At 38.9% G+C, this 7777-nt stretch overlaps 1 pseudogene; it reads left to right on the top strand.

Annotated features, from left to right (window-relative positions):
• Positions 1–432: 432 nt before the first annotated feature.
• LOC114502317 lies at positions 433–875 on the top strand (annotated as a pseudogene).
• Positions 876–7777: the final 6902 nt, after the last annotated feature.

The raw sequence follows: 7777 nt of genomic DNA, 5'->3' as shown, positions 1-7777 counted from the left end.
GATCTAAGAGGGGAATTCATAGCATTACAGGTCTTCCATGAGAAACCAGAACAACCTCAAATAAGGAACCTTCTTTACACTTAAAAGAACTAGAAAAAGAACAACAAATGAAGCCCCAAGTGAGTACAACAAATAAATAATAAAGATTGGAGCAGAAGTAAGGGCAAACAAGTCTATGAAACAATGCCAAAGGTCAGTGAAACAAAGAGCTGTTTCTCTGGAAAGGTAAACAAGATTGAAAACTCTTTAACCATAGTCATCAAGGAAAAAAGAGAGAGGAGCCAAATAAATATTGTAAAACCAGAAATTAAAGAGGAGGAGTGACAACTGACTCCAACAAAATGCAAGGAATAGTAAGAAAATATTATGAAGTGAGGCTGCCAGTGAGACTGACTTGCAGATGGAATTGGAACCTCCAGTTTCAGTGTGATCATGTTTCTCCAGTATTATCTCAATGAACAGTGAGACCAGATCTACACCCTGAAGAAGTTTGACCCAACAGGACAACAGACATGCTCAGCCCATCCTACTTGTTTCTCCCCAGATGACAAGTACTCTAGACACCAAATCATCATCAAGAAATGTTTTAAGGTGCTGATGACCCTGCAACTGCACCCTGTACTCTGAGGGTCCCTTACATTTCATGTCTTTCCTGCCACCTGCTACCCCTCTGAGGCTTTCTGAAACAAAGCTCTTCAATTTGTGAGCCTTGAAGCCTTCTGGTCACCCTTGCTTTTTTGGAATCTGGTGTCACCATTACCTTTGATCATGCGTGTGCAAGGCATTTGTGGTAGCATCACCTTAAAGGGAACAAGTTTGAATTTGCTTTTTATATTTGACTCACAATCAGGTTATTAAAATGATTTGAAAGAGAATAAGAAAAAATGAAAATATTAAAACCCATAGGCCAACAAATTAAACTATCTGGGTAAAATGGATAAGTTCTTAGAAACACATAATTTTTAAAAACTGAATCAGGAAGTATCAGAAATTCTGAATTTACAGATTTACAACTAATGAACTTAAAGCAGTAATAAAAAAACTCCCAACAAACAAAAGTCCTGGACCTGATGGCTTCACAGGTGAATTTTACCAAACATTTAAAGAAGAACTGATACTTACCCTTCAAAAAATTCAAGAGGAGAGAAGACTCCCACATTCATTTTATGAGTCCAGGATTATTTTAATTATCAACCAGATGGTACAAAGAAATAAAATTATGGCCAATATCTGTAATGAAGTTAGACAGTATAGTCCAAACAAAATAATAGCTAACTGGATCTAGCAGTACATTGAAAAGATCATATCCCATGATCAAGTGAGTTTTATTCCAGGGATGCAAGTTTGGCACATTCACAAATCAGTAAATAAGATGTATCTCCTAAACAAATTTAAGGGTAGAAACTGTATGATTATGTCAATAGATTCAGAAAAAGCAACTGATAAAATCCAGCCCCCATCTGTGGTAAAAACTCTCAGCCAAGTGGGAATACAGAAAACATACCTCAAAGTTATGAAGGCCAAGTATGAGAAAATTACAGCCAACATCATACTCAATAGACAAAAACTAAAAGTGTTTCCCTTAAGATCAGGAATAAAACAGGGATGCCTGCTTTCCACACTCTTATTCAACATAGAACTGGAAGTCCTAGGCACAGTAATCACACAAGAAGAAGAACTAAAAGGCATCTATTGGAAAGGAAGAAGTAAAACTGTCATTATTTGCAGATGACATGGTATTGTATATTACAGAACCCTAAAAATTCCACAAAAAACCCTACTAGAACTGATAAATGAATTCAGTAAAGTAGCAGCACACCAAATAAATATCCAGAGAGTTTTCTTTTTGTACATCAATAACACTCAGAAAAAAATAAAACTAAGACTACAATCTCATTTACAACTTCATCAAAAAATAAAATACCTAGGAATAAATTTAACCATGGGTGTAAAAGACCAGTACTGGGAAAGCTATAAGAATGTGTAGAAATGGGAGGACTTCTGGCAAGATGGAGGAATAGGTGGATGCACCGTACCTCCTCGCACAACCAAGAACAGAACAACAATAATTTACAACAATGATTTGCAGTCATAATATCAGAACTGTCAGAGGATTTATCTAAATGGAAGTCGGACAGCCAAGAAGTTTAAGTAGACCTGTACATGCAGACTGGTAGGGGATGATGAGCCGTGCGGGCGCGGGGCTGGCGCAGGTCGCAGGCGCGCGTAGGTCGGGGGAAATTTGGCGCAAAATCCGCCTGACAGCAATCCGGGTGCAAGAGTGCAGCGGTGCAGCGGTGATCCCTGAGTACGCAAGCAGCGGCTGGGGGAATCAGTGGGGCAGCGATTGTGGACCAGGGCAGAGCTCACGGCCCAGAAGCCCAGGGAAGTGTCTGGCTCCAGGAGAATGGAAGGGTCGCCATTGATCCCTCCTGTCCCCGCTCCCGCCCCTGCCCCCACATATAACATCACAATACAGAGACTGGGGCGCCCAGCCCCGGTGAACACCTAAGGCTCCGCCCCCCACCGTAACAAGAGTGACCAGACCAGAGAAAAAATAAATAAATAAATAAAATAATAGGAGAGATAGGGAAAGACATAAGACATGTTTCCAGCAGAACAGATCAGTCCCCCAGGAGTCATCCTTTTGAGTGACTAAGAAATAGCCAATCTATCAGATGCACAGTTCAAAACACTGGTGATCAGGAAGCTCACGGAACTGGTTGATTTTGGATGCAAATTACATGAAAAAATGCAGATTACCATAAAAGGGATGCAGGAAGACATATGGAGGAGAGCCAATAGTGAAAGGAAGGAATCTGAGTCTCAAAACAACACAGTGGACCAGAAGGAAGATAGAATCAACCAAGCAGGAAAGCATGATGAAATAAGAATTCAAAAAATTGAAGAAAAGCTTAAGACCATCGAGGACACCTTTAAATGTTCCAACATCCGAATTATAGGGGTACCAGAAGGGGAGGACCAACAAGTGGAAAAGTTATTTGAACAAATAATAAAGGAGAACTTCCCCAAACTGGCAAAGGGAGCAGTCTTCCAAGAGATCCAAGGAGCGCAGAGAGCCCCAAAGAAGTTGGACCCAAGAAGAAACAAACCAAGGCACATCATAATTACATTAGCCAAGGTAAAAACGAAGGAGAGAATCCTAGAAGCAGCAAGAGATAAGGGGACAGTAACCTACAAAGGAGTTCCCATCAGACTGTCAGCTGATTTCTCAAAAGAGACCTTACAGGCAAGAAGGGGCTGGAAAGAAATATTCCAAGTCATGAAAGACAAGGACCTACATCCCAGATTGCTCTATCCAGCAAAGCTCTCATTTAGGATGGAAGAGAAGATAAAGTGCTTTTCAGATAAGGTCAAATTAAAGGAGTTCATCATCACCAAGCCCTTACTTTATGAAATGCTAAAGGGACTTATCTAAGAAAAGAAGATAAAGAAAAGACATGTATAGTAAAAGGACGGCAAACTCACAATTATTAACAACCACACCTAAAGCAAAACCAAAAGAGACTAAGCAAACAACTAGAATAGGAACAGAACCACAGAAATGGAGGGCACATGGGGGGCTAGCAGTAGGGGTGGGAGGAGGAGAGAGGGGGAAAAGGTATAGAGAATAAGTAGAATAGAATGTAGGTTGAAAATAGATAGGGGGAGGGCAAGAATAGTACGGGAAATGTAGAAGCTAAAGAATTCATAAGTATGACACATGGACATGGACTAAAGGGGGGGAGCGTGGGTGGGAGAGGGGGTACAGGGTGGAGGGGAGTGAAGGGGGAAATGGGACAACTGTAATAGTATAATCAATAAAATATATTTAAAAAAGAATGTGTAGAAATGAAAGAAAAATACCACATGATCTCACTTGGATGTGGAATCTAATGAACACAGTAAACTATTGAACAATAGAGTAACAGAAGATTAGGTACATAAAACAGACTGAAAGCAGCTTGAAAGGAGAATGGATGATGGGGTGAAAGATGATGAGATTAGCCAAAGAATATTTTTGGACAACCCTTGGACATAGACAACAATATGGGGATTGGCTTGAGATAGGCAGAGGGTGAGTGTAGGGTAAATTGAGGCAGTCTGACTTCCTCACCCAGGTGTCTGGATAACTAAGGTAAGCAGTGTTTCCATAACCTTGAATGGAAGTGTTCTCATAGCCTTGAGAAAGGGTCTGATGAACTGTTCCCATAACAAGAAATGGGCTCTCATGGGCAGAATTATGCTATGTTATATAATTTTCTAGCTTGAAGCTGGCTTTGTTTGTTCCAGCATTTAAAAGGGTCTAGGGGCTCCCTGCTGTGTGCCATCCAGGGAAAGAGGGGCACACTGCATGCCATGCAAGGGGACAGGTGATATGCAGAGATTCGCAGAGACATGCAGAGAGACATGCAGCTTGCAGCATGCATGGTTTGCTCACCTGTGAATAAAGGCATGTCAAGCATCCTTATGGCTCTACATATTTTTTCTGTCTCCCAGAATCTAGAGTGGAGCTGTCAGGCCTTGATAGGCTGCAACATAGTGGGGCTGGGTAGATGTGGGTAAATGGAGAAAAAATTGTATCAACAGTAACAGCATAAACAATAAAAAAAAGGAAAAATGCTCCACCACCCAAAAAATCTGAAGGAAGAAATTGAAGAAGACACAAATAAATGGAAGCATACATTGCACTCATGTATAAATTAAAATGTGAATACTACCCAAAGCAATCTATAAATTCAATACAAATCCTATAAAAATACAATGGTGTATTTCATAGAACAGGAACAAATAATCCTAAAATTGATATGGAAGCACAAAAAACCCAGAATAGCCACAGCAATTTTGAAAAGGAAGGGTAAATTTGGAGGAATCATGTTACTTGATATCAAACTATACAACAAGGTCAAAGTAATCAAAACAACGTGGTACTGACATATAGATGAATGAAATGGAACGGAGAGTGTAGAAACAGTCCCATGCCTTTATGGTCAATTAATATTTGACACAGGAGGCAAGAAAATACAATGGGGTAAAGGTAATCTAGTCAATACATGGTGTTGGAAAAATTGGATAGATATATGAAAAAAAATTAAATGCAACCACTTTCTTACACCACACACAATAATAAACTCAAAATGAATTAAAAACTTAAATGTTAGAGTTGAAACTGTAAAAATCCTAAGAGCATAAACAGTAAAATCTCAGACATTTCTCATAGCAATATGTTTCTGATATATCTGTTTGGGCAAGGGAAACAAAAATATAAAGAAATGGTACTACATCAAAAGAAAAATCTTTTGTTCTGGCTGATGTAGCTCAGTGGATTGAGCGTGGGCTGAGAACCAAAGGGTTGCTGGTTCGATTCTCAGTCAGGGCACATGCCTGGGTTGTGGACCAGGTCCCCATTGGGGGCATGTGGGAAGCAACCACACATTGATCTTTCTCTTTCTCTTTGTCTCTCCCTTTGCCTCTCTCAAAAAAAAATAAATGAAAAAATTTTAAAAAAGGTCTGTTGCACAGCAAATTAAACCATCCCCAATTTGAAAAGACAACCGACTGAATGGAGAACATATTTGCCAATTACAAAGGGTTAATATCCCACATTTATAAACTTGTACAACTGAAACCAAACCAAACCAAACCAAAACAAAACAAGCAATCCAATTAAAAAATGGGCAAAGGACATGAATAGACACTTCTCCAAAGAGGACATACAGATGACCAAGAGACATATGAAAAGATGCTCAACATCACTAATCACCAGAGAAATGCCAATTAAAACCACAATGACATATCACCTAACTCCTGTCACAATGGCTATCATCAGTAAATAAACCAGGGACATTGACATTAAGAACAAACTGACAGCAACCAGAGGGGAAGCAGGAGGGGATAATGGCAGGGAAAGGGGGAAGAGTTTTCAGGAACATCTATAAAGGACACATGGACAAAACCAATGAGGGGTAGGTAGGATCAAGGGTGGGATGGGAGGAAATGGAGACAACTACTACTTGAGCAACAATAAAAAAGTTAAAAAAAATAAATCAAGAAGCAGCAAGTGTTCATGAGGATGTGGAGAAAAGGGAACCCTTGTGCACTGTTGGTGGGAAAGTGGATTGATGCAGCCACTGTGGAAAACAGTATGAAATTTCCTCCTAAAATTAAAAATGGGACTGCTTTATGATCCAAAGATTCTATTTGTGAAAATATCTCCAAAGAATGCTGAAACACTGTTTTGAAAGAATACATGCACTTTGGTGTTCATTGCAGTGTTTTTGGTAATAGCCAAGACTTGGAAGCAGCCTAAGTTCCCATCAGTAGATGAGTGGATAAAAAAGTTGTGGTACGGTTACACAATGAAACACTGCTTGGCTGTAATTAGAAAGGAAATCTTACTTCTTGTGACAGCATGGATGGACCTGGAGGATTATTTTGTTAAGTTGTTTTTCTTTTATATATTTTTGTTTTTATTATTATTATTTTTAGATATGAAGAGTAGTATGCTAAGTGAAATAGGTAAGTCAGAGAAAAACGAGTACCGTATGGCTTCACTTATATGTGGAACCTAATGAACAAAATAAACTAACAAGTAAACTAGAAACAGACTCATAGATACCAAGAATGAATGGACAGCTGTCAGAGGAGAAAGAGGGTGGAGTTAAATGGTGAAGGGTTTAAGCAAAAATGAAAAAAAAGTAAAAGAAAATTCAATATAGACACAAGCAACAGCATGGTGGTTACCAGAGGGAAAGGCTGTGGGGGAGGCAGAAGAGGTGAACAGGGGATTAAATGGGGATGGAAGGAAACTTGACTTGGGGTGGTGAACACACAATACAATATACAAATGATGTAGTATAGAATTGTGCACTTGGCAGCTACATTAACCAATGCCACCCCAATATATTCAATTTAAAAAAAGAAGAAAAGGACTTGAAATGACTACATCAGCCCTACATCTAGAACACAGACATCTGTAAGACCCCCAGATGGAGTTACGAAAATAGCCATTTGGCATATCAAAGGACCATATTTTTCAGACCATAAGACACACCTAGGTTTAGAGGAGGAAAATAGGAAATAAATTTTGAAGCAAAAAATGTGGTAAAATATTTAATAAAATAAATAACAAAATATTTCACCAATGTAAATGTAAACAGAATTCAACAGCAGCATTAACAACCAATATTTCTCCCAAATTGGGTGGAGGGAGTGCATCTGACAGTCCAAAAAATATGATAGGTGTTTGTCTAATTTAATAACAAACATAAATTCTATGGAAAAAATAATGATTTGGGCTGCTTTTCAAAATAGCAACAACAACACACCACTTAATGCACAATATCCAACATCCTAAAGCACACTAAAAAGGAGAAAGAGAAAGTTTCTCCTTAGATGCATAAATCTTAAATGTGAAAATGGAAATTATATAATATTTTTAATAGAGGCAGCATAATTATCTTCACATAGAATTGTCAATCCAATGAATGGGCAGACATACAAGTCAGACATTGCTTTTTTTAATTGAAAAAAACTTTTCTGAATTTATAAAATTCCTGCAACTTGGAAGTTGGAAGTGAGGAGTATAGGGGAGCTTCCTTCTCACAAGGGGCCAAATCCTTGGAAGTACCTTCCATTTCCCTCTTCTGTTAATAATAGCAAGTCCTCAGAGACTGGGATAACAAAGACTGATTTGGCTAATTATGAGCTGTGAGCATTGAGCTCCCAAGTCTATGCAAGAATGGATCATCAGCTTTGCCTCCAGCCCTTGAAGTTC

The sequence above is a fragment of the Phyllostomus discolor genome, chromosome 8 (genome assembly GCF_004126475.2).
Source record: "Phyllostomus discolor isolate MPI-MPIP mPhyDis1 chromosome 8, mPhyDis1.pri.v3, whole genome shotgun sequence".
Classification (NCBI taxonomy): Eukaryota; Metazoa; Chordata; class Mammalia; order Chiroptera; family Phyllostomidae; genus Phyllostomus; species Phyllostomus discolor.
Note: the sequence above shows the minus strand (reverse complement) of the source record. Positions and strands in the feature narration are given on the sequence as shown.